Raw genomic sequence first — 21,933 nt, 5'->3', positions numbered from 1 at the left:
AGGGCCTTTATATTTCTGTGAAACACCACAGATAGTGAGTAGATACAAAACACTTTAGTCTTGTGATAGTCTTTTCTTTGTCTCTACACATCTTCAGAGAATCTCTATTACTGTACTTAGGAATTTGACCAGAAAATAGACAAAGATGAAAATGTCCTCTGGAGAAATTGCCACACAAAAAGCATAGCTGAACCCCTGGTTATACCTTGTGGGTAAAGCACTCATAAGATCCAGGTGCATTTATTTAAGGATAAGATTTCATAGCTGTTCTGGAGCTAATTATTACTTAGAAGTCTATCTTTGTTTACGATTTATAGATTTATTATTTTGCCAAAGTTCAAAATCTTGTCACAAAAGACCAATCAGTAAAAAAACAGTTTGACTGAATTTGCTGGTCATGGAGTAGCAGTAAGAAGTATAATGTTAGCTACAAAAAGAAAAATATCTATGAAAAACTGAAAAGAAATGATTTTGTAGTCTCTCTTGAACAAAACATGGGGTGTACATTTTTTGGACCCTCTTTATCTCATGCTGAAACAACCTTTGACCTATAGTCATAGCTTTGTTAATTATTTGTACCTTTCATAATTCAGCAAAACTTTATTTGGGTTTATCTTTTTTCTTTGACATTAACTAGTACTTTACTCAATTAAGGTAAACATTCCAAATATGTTTGTAATGCGAAAAAATAACATGGAAGAAGTTTGAAATGAACCAATAAGCATCACCAACACATTCTTATAAATTTGTCAATGTTACAGGCAAAATAGAACTTCGACTTCTCTCCTGAAACATCTGTGACACAATTTAAGGAAATTCAACAGGTTAGTTCGTATACCTGATAAGTTTGCATAGCATCTTTGATACTTTTACGGAAACCTCCCCAACATTCTTCTATTAGGTCAATAAGCCACTAAGCCCATCTTTCCAAGAGGGGTCAGATATACAGGAAGACCCAGGAAATGAGTTTCGTATATTGATTCAGTTACTGTTGTGAGGTTACAAATACAGCATGAAGGCTATTGAGGCCATTTTGCTTAGCATGTGAGCAACCATTGGAAGGGTTAATGAATAGCCACAATTTTAAAGATCACATTTATGTGATTTAATCACCTTTAAATACCTGAAGAAAAATTAAGAGATCCGGTCCATCTCATGAGGTGCTCCATATAATAAAACATTATGGCAGACTTAGAGGTATTGGATTTTATAGTGTCTTTATACTAAACATACCACATCGATCATTTCTAACTGATAACGCTTTAATTAGTCAGGTTATTTAAATGTGAAATGGTGACCTAATGGAGTTTTATGCCTGATAATAGCCAGGTGGAAGAGAACATATGAATAACAGGATCCCTGTTCTATTGGTAGATGATAAGCAAGTCGGTATCTTTACATTTTAAAAAATTTTAATAAAGTAGCAAAACTTTATTTGGGTTTATCTTTTTTCCTTGACATTAATTAGTACTTTACTCAATTAAGGTAAACATTCTAAATAGTTTGTAATGTGAAGAAATAACATGGAAGAAGTTTGAAATGCATCAGACTGATAAGTTTATCTGAAACAACCATGAAGTACTATATTAATATATTAAACTAGCATTAGAAATTAATTCATTAAAAAAGAAACTAATTTATTCTGTGCTTGTGAGGATATAATAAAACTGCTATCTTCACATAAAGGTAGCAAGATGACACAACTTCTCAAAGGAAATTTGAAAATATGTGTTTCTAACTAATTCTATTGCTGGAATATTATCTTAAGGACATAGTCAAAAATACAGGACGAAAAGCTCCGTCCACTAGTATATGGATAGCAGCATTATTTATACTAGTAAGTAATTGGAAATAAATTAAATGTCCAACAGTAAGGTAGTTTATATTATAGTATGTTACATGGCTATTAAACTCATACTTATGGGGTCTATTTAACAGCATGAAAAATGCTTATGTCCTAATGTTAAGTGAAAAATTTATAGAAAACTATGTACATACTATTATTATAAATATATGTTAATTATATGTGTGTTTGTTTAAAAAAGATTTGAAACCAAGTAAAAAAAATTATGTACAAGGAAACAAGCCTGAAGGAAATATATGTAATTATGTATTTGGTGGTTATTGTTCTATTTTTCTTTTGTAATGTGTTTTAATTGTTTTTATGATAAAAAATTATAACTAAAAAGTAAATCCTACTGCATACAAAACTTCACTCCCCACCCCATAGACAGAAATTTAGATAAATTATGGAACTAGAAGAAGAAGAAAATAAAAGGAGGTCAAGTTGAAAGTTAATAACAAAGTAGTGGATAAAGAAATATGTAAGCATAAGGGGAACATTCCTGTGGGAGGTCAAGCAAATATGAACAGATACCTAGACGGCCTTGAAATTCACTGTTCACAAGTGAAATTTGGAGATCAGTTGCATAGGGAAATCGTAAAAAAAAAAAAAAAAGCAACTAAAATTCAGCCACATGGTAAATGGAGAGATGAGGGACAATGCATGACCTGAATCACATCCAGCTTCTTGGACAGTTCTCCTAGCCTAATCTGTGAATTTTGCTGAGTGCTGAGTAGCAAGGCAGGTTATCAACACTAAAGACTTGGGTCAGAGCCAGAAGTTATCCCAAAGGAACTTGGCTAAGCAGGAGCCTATTCAAAGAATTGAAGATAGAAGGCTATTTAAACAAGTTGTAAACTATTGAGCTGAAGTGGTGGCCACTTGTGAACGGAACATTCATATTCCACCATGATAACTTTGAAAGAGGAGTGGTCTCCAAAAAATAGCAAGCCATCTTTGAGATATTGTTGGCAGTAAACAAAACAAGGGGTTGCAAAAAGCATGTGCTTTTTGAGACTTCATATGATGGTTACTTGTTCTGGAGTTTCCAACTTTATCTACCAAATGTGTCTGTATGTCATTAATAAATAAACACTTTTATGTATGCATATAGAGGGAAGTGTTTGTGGAAGTAAAAGGGTTAGTGGATTTGAGGATAAATGTTGTATTCTGAAGGGTAATGGTTTGGTCATATTGTAGACTCTATGCCCTGATGATATGAGTGTGTAATCAAATTATACTACCTGTTAATGTCTTTGTACTGGCATACTCAAAAGTAGTCTACACTTGACTCCATTTTCTCACCTTACATTTGTTGTTGACTGCTCTTTAATTCCTTGGAATTTGGATTCCATTTTCATCACTTCATTAGTGTTTTTTAAAATCTTTCCTTACTTACAAGTAGCCATTGGCTTTTCCTTTTTCCCTCTGCATATTTCCATATGCACACACCTTTGGCTTTGTTTCATACCAGTTGGCCTTTTTTCCTAATTGGATAAAAATGGCTAACATTTAGTGAGCATTTACTCTGTACCAGGTATTGCACTAAGAATATCAATAGATGTTACTTTGAATTCTTTTCCGGTCCAGGTTGGAGTAAGGGGTCCTCTGATGTTGGGCTGGGATAGTTACCTTGATTCACTTCTCCCTTGAAATCATTTCCAGGTATAGTATAATAATAATAATAATAATAAGAAGAAGAAGAAGAAGAAGAAGAACAGAGGAGCTTGCTTTCACAAAGAAAGTCATATCAGTTAAGTAGACTTTCTCTTTACTATAAAACCAATTTGGAAATTATACGAGAAAGGAGCATCTTTACAAAGGAGATGCCTTTGAGTGTTAGTAGCATTTGCCTCTTTGTTTCTTTCCCAGCTCAGTGTTAAGTGGACATCTGACAAGGGAATATTTTTGGCCCTCATATCCAGTTGTCTGTCCCCCTGGTAATAGTAACCAAGGAATTATCTTTGTGTTGTGTAGATCTCAGTAAAAAGTGCCACGAAGAGCGCTTGCTATTGCATCGATACAGAGAAATTTATTATAGGAATGCAAATATCATACATATGGAAGGTTTGAAAATTAAAACAAAAAAAATAATAGAGGTCTCTTTGTATCCAACTCAGTGAGTCCAAGGTTTGAATTGGAAAACAGTAGAGGCGGGAGAGGTGAAATGGCATTTCACCCAAAGGCACATTCCGGGAGGATGTTTTAACTCAGCCTCTCATTTGCTGCCCTTCCTTGCCTCTGTGTTTTTGCATTGTCCCTTCTTTCTGCCTTTTCTTCTCCCTCCTCCCGTTTCCCTGTGGTTACAAACTGCTGTTGAAGTCGAGCATAGGTAGGGTGCTGTGACAATGGCAGAGAGAGAGAAGAGAGGCACTGTTTCTATTCAAACTCTCTGTATCTTTCCTCATTCTTTCTTTCAGCAAGCATCCCACATGAACTGTGGAGAACACACACACACACACACACACACACACACACACACACACACACACACACATTCTGTGCCAGAGCAGATCTCCTGAAAACTGCTGCCAAGTGGCTGCCGCCCAAGAGACTGCAGAATTTCTGGCACTAGGCAGAATCGATGACTGCAGCCAAGTGATTGTTGCTGAACTTACCTGTGTCGAAAGGTCAGCCTTGCGGTGCTAAGGCTGGGCACAGTCACTGAAGGCAAATTGGATTGTGAATGGAGGCCCTGAGGCATGTTCTGCACTTTGCAACTGGTCTGGCAGGCTCCTCCACCTCCTGAGTCTGCCACAGGCATGGGAAACACCTGGGCAGTGACAAAGGCAGGTAAGGCAGCTTTGCCAAGGTACAGTATCAGGTACCTTTGTTTTGCCCAGAAAACTGTACAGTGATGGCCACGCTCTTAGCAAGTGATTCTCCAATACACTGCATTGTGATGAAGTTCCAGATCTTTGCATGAGCTATTTACCTCAACACTTCAACTCTACAATCGTGTGTTATTTGAGTGGATCCTACACTGATTTGTAACTTACATAGAAATCTTAACCAATTCAAGACAGCACTAATGAGTCAGAGCACAGCTTGGACATTGTTCTGCGTACATATTCGTCTGTGTTTGTGTGCGTGTGTGTGTGTGTGTTCATGGGTTTAAAAAAGAACCATGGGTTATCAAAAGAATACCTCAAAGTGTAAGAACCAAAGTTATTTAACCATTGGTCACTTTTGTTCCTCTCTTCTTCCAAATGAAAAATAGGTAAAAGAAAAAAATACCATCTAATTTGTAAGAGGGTCAGAGGGATGGGTGAAATAATAACTTGTTTATGAGTGAAATGCATCTTCAACTTCCTGTGACTGCCTCCGTGCCCAGGGAACCAACTCTTCCTCCTTCCTACCTGCTGCTATGGAAGATGAGTCTACCCCCTTCATTCTGCCATCTAAGTCTAACCCTTTTACCTTCCTCGTCACACACCCTTTCACCTCTTCAGGAACTGTATTCTATTGCACGCCTCCTCTCCTGGTAACTTCAACTAACTTCCTCCCGTTAGTATTTAAATGTGATCTAGTCTTTCTTTCTTACCTTTTAGGAAAACCTTCCTCAATTCTACGGTACCTTTCAACTCCCCTGTATCTTTCACTACCAAACTCATTAGAGTCTGATCTATACCTGTCATCTTTATACTGCTTCCCATTCTCTCCTCAGCACACTGAACTCTGGTGTCCACCATCACCATCTGACTTTTTTATTTTAATTTTAATTCTTTGCTTATTTGATCAGTCAGCACCACTTGATCCTATTGACTATTTGCTCCATTAGAGGTGTTTCTTCCCTTGGTTTCAGTGACACCACACTCTAGTTGGTGACTTCTGCTTCTCTCAAGAAGTCCTTCCTGCTGTGTCTTTGTTGCATGTAGAAAGGTAATTCAGGATGATTCTCACTGATCTAATATAAATATTTTAATCTTATTTTTATAATAGCTAATATAATATCAGTTAAAATCTATGGGATTCCAATAAACTTTTGATCATCAATTTTAAAGTCACTGTATTATTACCATTACTTTATAGTGGTATAAGCACCTAGGATCATCTATCATTTGACTCCAGATCTATTCTTGCCTCTCTTTTTCCCATGAAAGTGCTAAATACTTCATGAGGGCTATCATCTTTATTTTAATGGGATTCTTTACAGTATCACCCATAATTTCATCTTACAGCTATTACAGCAGCGTCAGTATGAAGTATTCATGTTACTATCAGCTTACATTTAGTGAGCAACTGCTATGTGCTAGGTATTCACATTTGTAATGATCTCAACTCTATTCCAGTAAAAGGTGTAATATAGAAACAATAACAATTAATTATTCTAGTCCAGAACAAGTCTGCAGAATTAGATATACTTATGTCCCAATATTAAATTAACAAAGATAAGATTCACACCAAGTCTACCTAATACCCAAAACATATTTTCTTTTCGTTGTACATACTTACATTCTTCGCTATAACCCAATGTTCTGGTTCAGAACACTACAATTTAAGATTGTCTAAATAGTTAAGTGATAGCTTCTTATCTGGTCCTTTCTACTCTAATACATGACTTTCAAAACATTGAAGCCCCTCAAACCCCAACCTTTTTGGAATGACCAGAAACATTTCTCAGATTTCTTTTATAAAATTTTCATTTCCCCTGTATTGGTTGTTGGTTGTTGACTTTGACAAGGCTTGCTACACTGTCAAGTAAATTTCAAAAAAATTACTCTAAAAAGACAGCACGCACTCTGATTGTCCATGTGAGGGCTTGGCACAGGGATGAGACAGAAAGGAGTGACATGTGGAACTATAAGAGAACAAATAGAACTAATTGGCTACAGGGCAACTAATTGGCTGGTGGAGGGGGAGTGATTTTGTTCCCCTTCTCCCAGGGGATATTTCACAGTCTGGAGACATTTTTGGTTGTTACAGCTTGGGGAGTGGGCACTGTTACTGGCAACTAGTGGAGAGAGGCTGGGGATACTGCCAAAAATTGTACAATGCACAGAACGGTTCTAGCCTCGCTCTCCCGCAACAATGAATTTTCAAGCTCAAAGTGTCAGTAGTGCAGAGGTCAAAGAGACCCTGCTGTAGAAAACGGGAAAAGAAGGAAAAAAGGAGACTTTGCAATTTTGAGTCTCTGTGACAACAGACATGGAGATTTCAACCAGAGCAATTAGAAGCCCAGAAGTTTTGCTGCATTATTGGATAAGGGGATGAATCATTTCAACCGGCTTGAGCTTGCGGTTAATGTGAGAGACACAGCTGGCAGAACCAGGAGGCAGAAACCTTGTTAAACTAAAGCAAGAGGAAGAGGAAATGTGGATATAGAAGTAATTCACCTTGGGGTGATAGTTGAGACCACAGAAGTGGTTGAAATGTTCACAGACATGTGGGAAAAGAAGAGTAAAGGCATTTTACTGGGACTTTAAAAACATACATCCTTCATATAAATGGTGTATTTTTAAGTGATATACAGTAAGAATTATTCCTGCTATGCCCATCTGTTTCAACATGAGGAATCAAAATTTGAATACCAACCTTTCTAAAATAAAGGTTTCTGGACAGATTTAGTTTCACTTGTGTTAATAGTTTGTTTCTTCTACATTAATATCACACTTTCCCTTTGAAGCAGAGGTTATCAAATTTAATATTTATTTTTGCTTAGGGTTTACATGTTAAGATGATAATGTGGCAATGGTAAGAGTAGCTGAAGATATTTTGCTGTAACTCTAGATCAGAAGAAGGATGTATATAAAGAGAGGTGTAGCCTAGCTCTTTTTTTTTTTTTTTTTTTTCCAGTCTGTCTGCTTTCTGGCTTGGTTTCAAAGCACTTAATAGTTTCAGCTTATACTTGCTAAACATGGAAACATTGAAACACCACACCCTTGTGTTGCTTATAATGAATAGTGTCTTTAGCACAAACGTATTTTTATCAAAGCACCTAGAGACAGCCTGCCACACCTGTCATGTTATTACTCAGCCATACTCTCTGGCTGCCCAGTCTTATTGTGGAGAAGTTGTGGGGGGTAAGGAGCTGCTAAGTTAAGTAACCTGCAGCTGAATAATTTTAACAACCCGGGCTGAGGATCATTCCACTGCATCTCTTTCTTCCTCCAAAGCAAGACCGACCCATAATCAAATTAAGAAGTTCTTATTTATGGATACTTGTAACTTCACTTATCTGATCCTAGAAAACTCCTAGGTTGTTTAGAAATATTGCTACTGAAGAATAAAATGTTGGCAGATAAGACACCCACTGGTTCTGTAGGAAGGATGAGTTGGCAACATCTGGGCCCTCCCTCCAAGGCCTTCAGGCACAGTGAGATTTGGAGTTTCCCGGATTAAGGAACCAGTTTGGTTCCTCTTAACTCCCTTATAAAAATTTCTTGACTTTATTGGTTGTGTCTTATGAAGATTCATGGCTTCATCTGCTCTGTCTTTTGAATAATATTTACAGCTTCGTTAGCCATAGCCTTAAAAAAAAATCTTAACCTTATTATTCAAATAGATGTCTCATCATGCTGAATAACGCATGACCTACACATGCTAAGAATAAACTGGATGGTGCCATGAAATCTTCCACCCACGTAACTGGAAATGCATGGAATGCAAAACTGTATCTCAACTGCAGTGCTCTGTGCAGAAATGGCTTTTCATGTTGGTAGAGGAAACCACCCATTCATACTTCGTTAGAATGGTCTGGAAGTGTCTGTGTGGCAATTTCTCCCTGAGGCCTGCTTTCGTATCTGAAATTCTTACCATTACATACAGTTCTTTGTCTAAGACATCATTTCAGTAAAAACACCTATAAAGTGCATAGAAATATTCTAGAAGGGTAGGAACATTGAGTCAGTTGAAACACAGATAGGTTTTTCCTAATTTGAGCCCTGTTTCTTGGAAAGTAGAGCTCTGACAAAATAGAAGGAGAATATTTGAGCAAGGTAAGAAATCAGCAATATTCAAGTATTACTAATGGGCCTATTGTAGTGGCAGTAGGTAGACAAGGGTGGAAAAAGCTGAGGCATGAGGCAAGGATCCATTGAGGCAAGCATGCTGCCTGAGGAAGCAGAGCATGCCCTTTGGGCTGTGGCCATTAGAAACCTATCCTTGAGACACAGAGGTGGGTCATTTCTAGTAACAGCAACAGGAACAATAAATCAGTAACAGTTAACTTCAAGTATTCTTTATTGGGTTCCAGGACCTTGGCTATATATTTCACATTAGTTATCTTATTTAATTCTTACAACAACTGCAGATGAATAAACAGACTCAGAAAGGGTAAAACCTACCCAGGGATGAAGTTAAGAAAGTGGGAATAATTGGGATTATAAATGAGGTTGTTCTGGTTCCAAATTCATGATATTAGCCAGCATTCATATTGCATCTTTATGATCTTTCCCCTTGTTTTCTCTCCCTCTTGTCATCCCTTCAAACTTATCCTTGCCATATGCTGTTTTCCCTGCCTAGGATGTCTCTGCCTTCTTTTCTACCTACTGGAATGCTTTTTTAATTTCTTGAGAAATAAGTGAAATGGTGAAATACCACCTCTTTTAAAAATTTTTTCTTTAATGTATGATCTGTTGCATTCATATTGTAAGTAACCAGGAAGATAAGGCTCTATTCCCCACCAGATTGTAAGATAACTTTTTTTATTATAATGTTTGCAGAACAGAGTCTAACTTTGCTCATTGAACACAATAGATAACCATTAGACATTTGTTGAGTGAGTAAATTCAGTCATAGGTATCCTGTAAAATTAGAGAATAAGAAATTTTCATCCTGAAGTTAACAACAAAGGATTAATTATGTTTTCTAGAGTTGATTTTAGAAGGCAGAAAATAACTTAGTACTTTCAAGAATATTTTCATTTTTTAATGAACTAAAATTTTCATTAGCTGTCCGGACAATTGTTATAAAGGTCACTAATTTGCTTGTGATTGGATAATTGAATTTTGTTGTATATCTTCAAGTGACATAAGAATGGAAAAAACTATATACATACATATACATATAGTTTTTCCATAGTTTATACCTTTGAGGACCCATAATTGCAAACTTCTGCCAAAGGCGAATATATGCACTGTAAAAATGAGGAAAACAAAATACGTGCCAATTTATTATTCAGTGCATTTATGAATAAATGATATAAATGGGTGTTAGGAGATATAAATATGTATGCTACAGATAGAAAAATACCTTATAAGTAACTTTAAAAGAGACATATAAAGGTGCTGTAAGTGTGGGAAACACATCACATATGGCCCTAAAGACATAATGCGAAACATCAGAGAAACACGTGGTTGCTTTTTGTGGTCCTAGGAAACCAGAGATGTGTATTTATCCATTTGTAAATTTTTGTGTGTGTGCCTTGATGATAGCAAGTTCTTTACAAAATTAAAACAAGATAGATAAGTCCCTCCACCTACTTATACTTTTTAAAAATAGAAATTGTTTGTTTTATATTTCCCAATATTAAATATAAATTGGAAATGTAAATACTTCTGAAATGGAGAAAAATTTATAGGAGAGCTATCTTGTCCCTGCAGTTTCCTCTTCCTCTTAGCCAGTGGGACGTATTTTAGTAACTTTGTTAAGCCAAATCAAACTGAGTGTGTGTATGTGTGTAGGTGTATGTATGTGAGTGTATCTCTCCTTACTCTTTGTAATTTAAGAACCGAAAGTAGCTGATAACTCCACTGGCAGCTTAGGATATGAATATCAAAATGGTGCATTTATATACACTATTCTCTGGTTCTAGACTGAACATAATCCATCCACCCATTCATTTACTTCATGCACAATAATTGAGAACCAACAGCTTTTCAGGCTGGAGTACAGAAAAGAATGTGCCATAGACTCAGTCTTGAGGACTTAGTCCGGAGGAATAGGCATACTTATAAACCAAAAATGTGACAAATACATACATTTTTAATGTTCTATTTGAAGATCTGATGCTGTTTTAACCTTGGATTCTGGATGAAGGATACTTAAAACGTTTGCCCAAGAAGAACCACCCAATACAGATTGCTGTGTACCACACAATTCTTAGCTGTGTGATAAGTTTTTAAATGTTAAGGGCAGGTAGCACCAGCAAATTACCCGAGCTTCAGGGCTCTGACCTCAGTTTTAGCCATTCATGAATCCACTGGGAGTCATGCCGTGGGGGCTTCCTGTCCTAACTGACATCTGTCATCTGAAGAGCATTTTATTTCTGGTCTAGATTTGGACTAGCAGAGAGCAGCAGATAGGGTAAGAAACTGAATCCATTTCTCATGATATCTGAAGGTAAAACCCTTGAAAGTCCTGGCTATGCACCATCATAGGCACAGAGAAAAGTTACTTTGTCCTTTTCACTCTCTTTATCTGCTCAATTTATAGGGCATTATTGCTTAATGATTATGCCTTGAAGCTAGGCTTTCCGAGTTTATCACTTAGTTCTATCATTTGCTGTCTGTGTGACTTCAGGCAAGTTATTTAACTAGTGCCCATTTCCTCGACTGTAAATGTAAAATAACAACACCTGCTAATAAGATTGTTGTGTAGATGTAGTTAATGAATGCATGCAAAGCAATTAGAGCAGCACCTGACATATAGGCAGTGCTATTGTTATATTACCAAGTTTTTATGACACTTGTTTTTGCTGGGCCCCGGAAGGCAACAGACTCCTTCTCAATATAATACTCCAGACAACCACTGTCTCTGGATTGGAGTTGCACATGAGGTAAAATTAATTTGTTAGCATTATCCTATGGAGGTATAAGGATCTTTCTACTATTATAAGAAAAGTCCTCTGAAAACCAGCTCTAAGCAGTCTTACAGGACATTGTTCTTATTAACCTGCCAACTGGTCCTTTTATAGAAAGCATCTCATAACTCAAGGGAACTATCCCTGCCAGAGGTATTTGCATTTTAACAGACTTACTAAAAATATACATGGCTTCACAATCCTCAGGTATAGTGTTTTGATGGTGAAATTCCAGGTATCATAATCAATAGTGAGGGAGCGCGGATCTCCCACAATGAATTGAGATACTCAGGGGGCCTGAAGCTGACCCAGTTTAGTTGCATCCTCTGGCTATCTGCAGGAGAAAATCTTCTCTGCAGAAAGGTTTCCCCAGTTCTCAATGAAGGACTGAAGGACTCCTACAAATAAGACTAAGAAATGAGCTCCTAATAAAAAATCCTTGCATGTCTGAGGAAGCCACTTTGACTTAAAGTTCTAGGACTAACAGACAATAGATTTAGAACCTTGAGATACTTGAATTTTTTCAGGTATGGAGTATACATGTAGAATATCACATAAAATGTTACATGCAGTAACTATATAATAATTAAAGACATAAAGGATGCAGAAGTTACCAGTCAATAGAAATGTATTAAGAAAGAACAAGGAAAAATGGAAAAGGAAAAAACTCTAAATATGTAAAACACTTGACAGAATGATAAAATAAAACTCAACTATTACAGGTAGCATATTGGAACCAAGGTTAGAATGAAAAGGTCTGACACACAGAATGGAAAAGAGGTGATATGTAAAGAGAGATAGTTGGATGTGAATTTTCCAGACCTGATGAAAAAACATGTGAATTCTCAGATTTTGGAAGAGTAATGCAGCCTAAACAGGATAAACAAAAAGAAATTCACACATTGTTGTGCAATTGCAGAACATCAAAGACAAAAAAAACCTTAAAAGCACCCAGAGAGAAAGAACAATTAAACTGAAACAGTAAGTGGAGTGACAGTGTCTTTCTCAGCTGCTTCTAGTAGAAGCAGTTCCGCATAATGGAATAATGGAGTAATGTTCCCAAAGAGTTGAAAGGAAGTAACTTACGAACCATTCATCTGTATACTTAGCAAAACTATTATTCAAGAATGAGGGTGCAGTAAAGATACTTTCATAAAAATAGAAGCTGAAGACAAAATTTACTACTGAAATTCACCAAAATCACTGCTTTAAGGAACTTTTTTTTTTTTTAACGTTTATTTATTTTTTTTCTGAGACAGAGAGAGACAGAGCATGAACGGGGGAGGGGCAGAGAGAGAGGGAGACACAGAATTGGAAGCAGGCCCCAGGCTCTGAGCCATCAGCCCAGAGCCCGACGCGGAGCTCAAACTCACGGAGCACGAGATCGTGACCTGAGCTGAAGTCGGACGCTTAACCGACTGAGCCACCCAGGCGCCCCTTTAAGGAACTTTTAAAACAATGCTTCCCACACTTTTTGGTCTTTGGGACCCTTTTACTCTCTTGAAAATTTTTGAGAGCCCCAAAGAGCTTTTGTATATGTGGGTTGTATCTATCAATATTTATAGTATGAAGATTTAAAAGGAGAAATTAAAAATAGTATTTATCAATTCACTTAACAATAAGTTTAAAAGCTACTGTATGCTAACATAAATGTAACATACTTTTTATGAAAATAATATATTTTCAAAAAATAATGAGAAGAATGGCATTATTATACATTTTTCCATCTCTCTTTAATATCTGGCTTAATAAGAGACAGATTCTTGTATCTTCTTCTCATGCCATGTAGCTCCTGGAAGATCCCACTGACAGAGTAGAGTGAAAATGGCAAATAATTTTTAGTGTTTTTATGGAAATACTTCTGACCTCATGGATCCATTGATAGGGTCACAGGTACATACAGAGATCTCTGCCCCATAACTTTTTGAGAGCTAATGTCTAAAATATGTCCTACAAGAAGAAAGTACATGAGACTACAGGGAGACATGAGATACAAGAAGTAATTTTAGTAAGAATAAAGTGGCAAAATATGCAAATTTGCAGATAAATATGTGTGACCACAGTAAGAATGATGCATTTAATTGGTAGAGTACATATGAGCATGGATAATAAATGTTTAGAATGAAGAACAGATAGTAATGATAAACATAATACTAGTAATAGCAGACGTTATTTATTGACAACTAGTGTGTCAGATCCTATGCTGAGCACAGTCGTTTAATCCTGACAGTAAATTTGTAACATAACTACTCTTATGATCATTCTTTTTGTAGTTGAGAAAATTGGGGCCCACAAAAGTAAAGTTACTTGTCTAGGGTAGCAAAGTCAGTAAATGATGGGCCTAAGATGCTAAACCTTGCGATCTGACTCCAGGCACTGCAGTGGAAGCAAATGATGTCTAAAGTTAGAAAATAAAAATGTAGAGGTGGAGAGTAATTTTGCTAAGGGGATAAATAAATTAATATCTAATGGCTGCCTTGTATATGCTTAGCTGAAGCATAGATATTATGGAGAATTTTAAGTCTCCATTCTAGTGGGGTCTGCAATCTTGTGGGCATAAAAAGTCTTAGGCACATGAGAAATGTATACATTATAACACAAAATCATGTTTTCAGACCTATAGACATTTCTGGATAATGACATTGTATAGAAGTATGGGGGCAGAGCATGAAGGAAAAGGATTTGAGGTTGTGTTAGAGGGTGAGTGGAATATGGATCAACCAAGAGGTGGTAGGAGCGTATCAGTGGACGTTTGAGCAATGGGAAAAAGAATAGACAATGAAAAGTGCTTTAATATTGTACAAACCACATTTGAAAGATGATAAGTCTGTCATATATAATATATGAGAGTTATTATGGATGTTTCCAAACTTCATGTCAGTGGTGTCCTGTGGGCCCCGTGGCCTTCATCTTTAGGCAGATAACAGACCTGTTATAACAGTCTCCTGACTGTGTGGTCTTCTGCAGCGTTTTCCTCTTCTTTTTATCAATTCTCTTTATATTCATCTGGTCACCAAATTTTCATGTGTGTCTTTGAGTTGTTTTATGTTGCTGAAAAACGCTTGATGTTGCTGTATCCAGGAAATAAATCCAGTGTGGTGAGGGAAGAAACACTCTCAAGACCTGGAATAACAAGACCTTTTTTTGGCTGCTCTATTGACTACACATGACCTGAATCAGCTCTTTATTCTCCAGTCTTTTCATCTCTGACCTGGGGAGGGCAGCCACATTACTGCTAGACAATGTTGAAAAACACTGACTCATTCTGATAAAGGAGGATTGCTAGAAATCATTGACTAAAATCCTAAAACTTTTCATTGCTATTTTAATTTAAGCAACACTGTGCCATACGTTGTGTTTTAATTACTAGCTAGGTTTCTAAATGTAGACTGTAATTTGATAAAATATCTGTAATGTAGGCAAGCTACTATAGCTAAATACCCTTGCCATTTGCTGATACATATTGTATGTATACATGGGCACCATATGCACACATATGGCGACTTGCTATATGGCTGTAAGACTTGGACCTGTATTTGTATCAGTTCCATTTGTGGAGGTTCAGAATAGTGTTTATAGGAGAAGGAAAGAGAAAAATGGGACTGTCTTTGACAAGAATCAAAATCTGAAAACTTTCCTCCTCAACCATCCTAAGCACATGCATTCCACTCCTGACTTTGATAGTAATAATAGTTAATATGGATATAGCACTTCACAGTTTATGAAACATTCATGCATAGTTTTCATTGTGATTGTGGGGCACCTAACTGTGGGAACAAAGCCAGTGTAACGCCATCATGTGAGTAATGGGGAGGAGGTGTGGATTGGGTCTGTGAGCTATGCAGCATCTACATTGCAGGGCAAGTATTTGGTGATGAGGAGTTGGCCTTTATTATGTATGCAAAGGGAAGCCACTGAAAGGTTTTAAGCAAGAGAGTGACATGAATTAATTTACATTTTAGAGAATCTCCCAGATTGCCACATGGAAATGGATTGTGGGTGGATAAGGGTGAATGCATAGAGACCAGTTAGGAAGCTACTAAAGTAGCCTCCCTGAGAAGTGGTGGTGGCTTGCGTGTATTCACCTTGGAGCTAACGAAGCTTTATCTTCAGGGCCCCTTGCTTCAAAAGCTACTTCTTAGGCTGGGGAAGAGCCTGAGCAATGTATTCGTGACATCGTGTGTCTGGTGATATTAGTCAAAATAAGACATTTTAGCTATTAACTGTTGAGACAACTGTTTCTTTCCATTCTGACCTTCTGTCCACTGTATTTTCACTTGGATGGGGTGATACTGGAGTGGCTATAAGCATTTTTACGATCTTGTCAAGGGGAAGTTGAGTTGGGCATATGTCATTTTAACTACAATTTGGAAAGGTGTTTTGGAATGGTCCCGTCTTACAAATGAAGCATGCTTCTTTGATAATCTTTACGTTTATTGGAGAACCAAAGAAATACAGATTAAAAACTAATGATAAGAAACAAAAGTGATAAAGATAAACCACAAAATCCCTAGAAATTATTCTGACATGTAGAAGCAAATTGTGTAACCCTCAAATTTTCAAATTTCATTAATCCATTAAGAGATAAATTTTGAGTAGAAGTAATTGATAGTTCACTGATTGTTTGATAACCCAGTTAATGAAGAGGAGTGAATCATGTGGGCTTATTGGGAAAAGATGTAAATTTCTTGCTGTTTTGATAAAAGGAAGAGAACATGAAACGAATGCTATACCATTCCCAATGAGAACATCAGCAAACTGCATAATGAGTTTTGCTGATTCTAAGAGTATTTAAGATGAGTCACTAAATATATAGAAAACTTGAAATGCTCTGAACTTTTAGAGCTCATCTACAGAAGAAACCATAAAAATTTGACAAAAGTCTGAAACATGTACATAGAGCTACAATAACACGCGGTGATGCTGACATAAAACTGCTAAGCTCTCAGCAGCTATCCTCAACTTGTTGGAAGAAAGACTGAATTATCTATTGTCTTCACCAAAAACTATTTTATAAAACTGTTGTCGTATGGAGGTGATCAAAGAGTATGCAGCCATTTGTGTAGGAAAAATTATAGCGATGTGTGAACATCTCAACTAATAAAGATAGTATGTCGTTTTTCCAGGTTTAAAAATAAACTTTGTAGTGTTTTTCAGCTTAAAAAATGTGCACGTGTGTGTGATTTTCTTTTCCTCATTAAAAAAAAAATATTCTTCTTTAACTTAATTTTGTATGTGTAGCTCTTTAAATATGGCCTCTCAAATTCAACAAGCCTCAGGTTCTACCAAACCTGGCTCTGCCCTTCAACCTGGGTTGTGGCTGAGCAGATGGTGAAAAGTGGAGATATTTAGGATGTATTTTGGAGGTAAAATAAATTCTCCTATGGTTGTCTTTTCGAAGGGCTAGAGCCCCTTTCTGAGGGTGAGTGAGTTAAAACTGAGAAAAAATGTAATTCGTTTAGAGTCCTACAACTTGGAACTGACTAACTAGGATGGAATCTAGATATGTTAGGTTCAAGTGCCTTTGTCATTGTCATATTTGAAGCTTCGGTTTTCGTAGGGTGGTTTAGACGATTCAATTAGTTGATGCCAACAAAATGCTTCATGTGGTGTCCAGCACATTGTTGAGTGTGCTGATAAGTGTTGCTATTATTAAGGTGTTAAGAGGTTTATTCTTTAGGTGCACGTGTTTTTGTTGTTTTAAATTGGGTGTTATTTACTTTTTTGTCCGCTTGCCAATCTCTCTGAGGGAGACAGCCCGCTCTGCTGTAAGTTTCCATTTTTGTTCAGTGGATAAAGGAGTCTCTCTTCTTTGCTCTCTACGTGTCACTTTTCAGCGAGGCAGCGCCCGTAACTAGGAGTGGCTGCTCCTAAGCAGCAGAGCCCTTCAGCTGATCAGCCTATGGAGCTTCAGCAGCTGATCATGCCTCAGAGCTGCTTGGGGAAACCTGTACATGGGACAGAAAGTGTACGTGCTTCAGTAGGGATGTTGGTGGTATCCTCATGTTTTGTTTTGTTTTATTATTTTAATCTTACTTATTTTTGAGGAGAGAGAGAGAGAGAGAGAGAGAGAGAGAGAGAGAGAGAGAGAATGAGAGAATGAGCAGGGGAGAGAATGAGCAGGGAGAGAATGAAGCAGGCTCCAGGCTCTGAGCTGTCAGCACAGAGCCCGATGTGGGGCTCGAATTCGTGAACCTTGAGATCATGACCTGAGCCGAAGTCAGGCGCTTAACCGACTGAGCCACCCAGGTGCCACAGTGGTACCCTCATGTTTTAAGAGGTGGGAAAATGGAATCATGCATTTCCTGATGATACAGAACAGGGGAAGTCTTTAGGGCTCCAGTACTTTTCTAAAATAATCAGATCTAGCTAGTTTAGAATATTTTAGGCAGATTTAAGATGAGGAATGAGATGGGATGAGTCTAAATGTTACAGATTCTACACAGCAGAACATTCTCTAAATGATTTGCTATTGAAACTTGTTTCAATGACTAACAACTCTTAAGGTCTCTTTGGACTTCTCAATTACTTCTGTAGAACTTATTTAGTCACAGTTAACGAGGAAGAATAACATTTATCTCTTTGAGAACCACAGTTTCATTCAGGGTTTTATTTTCTACATGTTATCATAATGAGTTCCTGCTTTATCATCCAATATGCTGATAGGCCCTCTCTTTTTTATTTTTAGTTTTAATTCTAAGATCAGAGACCTGAAGGCTTTCAGATATACAGGTACATGTTTAAATGCATGCACAAGTTGTTTTTGCTGGGAGAGAATGAGAGCTCTAAAATTGGGTGTTTTTGTAATGTTCCTTTCCATCTTCATGTAACAAAGACTATTGCTTCTGTTCTCCCAGGCTACCACACCCTTAATTGGTCATCATAAATCCTGTGGGCTTTCAGCAGTTTGCCAGGAGAGAGAGCAGTTACTTTTGTTTGTTCTTTCATTTGCTGGTATTCTGCTTGTTGGACTTCTAAATTAGCAGAGTGCCTGATAGAGATTTCAGTTTTAATTTGAATTCTGCACTTTAATTACGTGTTTTCCACCTGCTCAAATAGGGGCTGGGACAACTTCTTTTTCTTTTCTTTAGCAGATCCACATTCCACGACCAGAGCTTTAGAACTCTCTGGGAAATAATGCAAACCGATTGTGACTTCTTTCTTTCTGTCCCCAGTGTGGCACTTGAAATTATGTAAGGTATGGGTCAGTGAGAGAGAGAGGAAGTCTGACCGGAAAGAGAGATGATTCAGAATTGAAGAAAGATTCAATTAGGATTGAGATTTGGGGGCAAAACCCCATTTAGTGAGTTTCTCTTCTCTATGAAAATTTGCTTAAAATATAGGATGAGATCAAACAACCTGATTTTCACAGCATTAAAAGTTAAATGTTTCTCATTTGAATTTTACGATAGGTAAGCAAGGTATCTTCAGAATTGTATGGTAAACTGTTGTCTTCAGGCTGAAGGACATTCATTTTACAGACCACTTTTTGCATGAACCTTTTATTTCTTGTAACAGAAAAGAATAATTCCTACTCTGAATTTCTAATGAGATTATGTTTTCCCTTCTCCCCAGGCCCCTTTCTAAATATGTATACACACACGTACGAAAACATGATTCATGCATGCCGTTACAAATATGCTTATATTTACATAAACAAAATATTTAACTTTTTTTCTTTGGTATGATGTCAATGTTTTGTTGCTACAATTGAGTGAAAGCCCCAACGGGGTCAGGAAGTGAGGTCACTTTTCTTTCTTTATACAGAATGTGCAGACCCTCTGGTAGCTCTGTCTGCATTCTCTGTTCTGCTTTGTGAAGATGTTAGGAAAATCAGACGTGGACAGCCCAGGGGTAGATGTCTTCCCTTCCACTGTGATAGACTTGGTTCAGTGTAATCCCTGTAGGTCACCGTGGAAGTGACTGCAGGGTATCCTGGAGCAACTTCTCAAGCCTTGCATCCCTGACTCTGTGGAAAACAGTGTACGTTTTTTTTTTTTTTTTCTCACTGCTTTTCATCTGATCAGATGCCCAGTGCTAGATGAATAGTTTAATCTCTTAACCCCAATAGGAAGAGGAAGGAATGGCCTAATTATTGTATAATTCATCACTTATTGTGCTTTGGCTGTCGCCCTCCTCCCCCTCTTAGTCACCTCCTCAGGACCAGCTTCTCCTAAACTATTCTATCCAAACATTTTGAGTCTTGACCTACTTATTGAAGAACATGCCCAGAAATTTGATCCTGTAATTTGAGCCTATACTTCTTTATACTTCTTTATAGTAGCTCTTTAGAGCAGAGGCAGTAAGTGGTGGCCCTTGATTAAGCATTGAGGGTTTTCTGTTGTTGTTTAAATGAACAAATAAATATTTCACTGGGACATCATTGGTATCTTGATTTGGTTTCAAAGTGAATGCAGCTACATGCCTCGAGTGACTGCTTTTAAACAATTAGGTCCTGTCTCCACCTTAACATTTTGTTCATTAGTCACTGTTGAACCTTTGTCCTTACTTGTCAGTATCTGAAAAAACATAGACTTTAGCTCACAATGTCTACTCATTCTCTCCAACACTGTGATAAGAGTTTCCTCACTCATGGCCAACCTGTCAGAATGGAAACTCTGCATCACAGGTGGGATTGGGAAATCTCGCTCAAGCTATGTCCCTGTGACTCCAGTCAGTATGAAAATGGAAAGTGGTGATCTGGATGGTTATAAATGATGGGAATTTTTCAAACATCTGGATACTTTCATCTTTTAGATTAGTAGACCCCAAGTTCTTAAATTCATAGTCCAATAAAAAATTTGACAACCTTACTTTTATCAGGTTGAAAAAGGTAACAAGCTGTACTTCCTTTTGCCATCATTTCACGAAAGGAAGGCCATATAAATACCAGAAAAGGAAAGGTCATAATCTCAGATTACAAGAGTGAATCCACTGTTTCACTGAAAACATGCCATCTCTTGTTCATTTCATACCAGACCCTGTGAGAACTCTGTGTTGGGACTGAACACGGGACCTGCTTTGGGGACATAGGTCAGCATTTGTTTGGATGCCTGATATTTTGACAATACAGACCACAGATGCCTATCAGTGTAGGAGTTTTCCTTACGTGTTTTTCCTTCTTATCAGCATGCTGAGGTGGTTGCTTTATATCTCAAGAGTTCTGCCTAATGGGTATGTCTTCCTATAGATGGCTTTTAACTTCACGTTGTTTCTCTGGTAAGATAACTCAGCTATGCTTGTGGGCTTAGTGAAGATTACTCATTCTGAAACAGGATCAGCCTTACCCTTCTACAGAGTAGGCAGTGGCTTGTGTGGCATGATTCGTGAGGTGCTGAGAAAGCTTGAAAGTAATTCTTCCACTCCGTTGCCACACAGCTTGAAATCAAAATGTGCAGATATTTATTCCTTTGGGCTCCTCAAAGGTCCTTCTGTGTCCTCTTCTTTATTTACACTCTGTCCTTAAGTCATGTCCATCACCCTAAAGGCTTTAGATACTTTATAAAATGTACCTAATAGGACTTTGTTTTTATTCAGGTACGGTGAGGCCAACAGATCAGGAGACAAATGTCATTGAACGGTGGTTTGTTACTCATAGCTCCCAAGAGGAAGGACGTGCCATGTTTCACAGGGCCACATGGGGAAGCACCAGGGTCTGCCAGGAAGCAGAAAGGGCAAGGGGAAAGCATGCACAGGAGCCTTTCCTGTGGTTTTCATAGGAAGGAGGGTGAGGCGGTGTCAGCAAGCAAAGCAGGTTTAGGATGGGATAGCGGAAACAGCTGAGGTGGGCTCTGGCTGGGGGGATGGCCCTTCCTTGTCTGGTGCCTGGCAGTGGGCTGGTTAAGACAGGGGAGTGCTGGTTTGATAGTGAGAGCCTGATAAAGGAGGTGGGTGGGGTGTGAGCTCTGGATTAGTTGGTTTGCCTATGAAAGGCATGCTCTTAGGGAGACTTTCCCGAGCCCTGGGAGGGGCACTGAGGCTTCGGATGGCACAGCACCAAGAATACAGAAAATAAGAAAAACAGAGTTAATACATGAATCCCCGAATTGGTGTCTGCTTCCCAGACCTCCCTCTCATGCATATTCATCTCTCCAGCTGCTCTTGGCATCATCACTTAGATGCCTCAGGGCATTTCAGAATTAACCTGCCTCAAATGAAGCACCGATCTATCCCCAAACCTGGTCCTCCCCCTTTGCGCATCTCAGTAAATACTACCTCCAAAAATAAAGCTGGAAACCTGGGCAGCACCTTTCTTTTCCTTGTTGCTATGTTCAGCCCATCTGCCACTCCTTTCAGTACTTCCTCCAGAGCAGATCTTATGTTTATCCACCTCTCCTTCTAGCCGCTC

General features: G+C 37.9%; 1 long non-coding RNA gene across 1 annotated transcript in view; it reads left to right on the top strand.

Moving 5' to 3' along the window:
- The window catches only part of LOC122234997, a 156,858-nt gene that overhangs the window by 111,835 nt on the left and 23,090 nt on the right, over positions 1-21,933 (top strand). The window contains exon 3 of the long non-coding RNA XR_006213034.1: positions 762-824. This is a non-coding gene — a long non-coding RNA (uncharacterized LOC122234997). The remainder of the gene's footprint in view (positions 1-761; positions 825-21,933) is intronic.

This window comes from Panthera tigris, chromosome F2 (genome assembly GCF_018350195.1).
Source record: "Panthera tigris isolate Pti1 chromosome F2, P.tigris_Pti1_mat1.1, whole genome shotgun sequence".
Taxonomy (NCBI): domain Eukaryota; kingdom Metazoa; phylum Chordata; class Mammalia; order Carnivora; family Felidae; genus Panthera; species Panthera tigris.
This window is presented reverse-complemented; position numbering and strand designations above follow the sequence as displayed.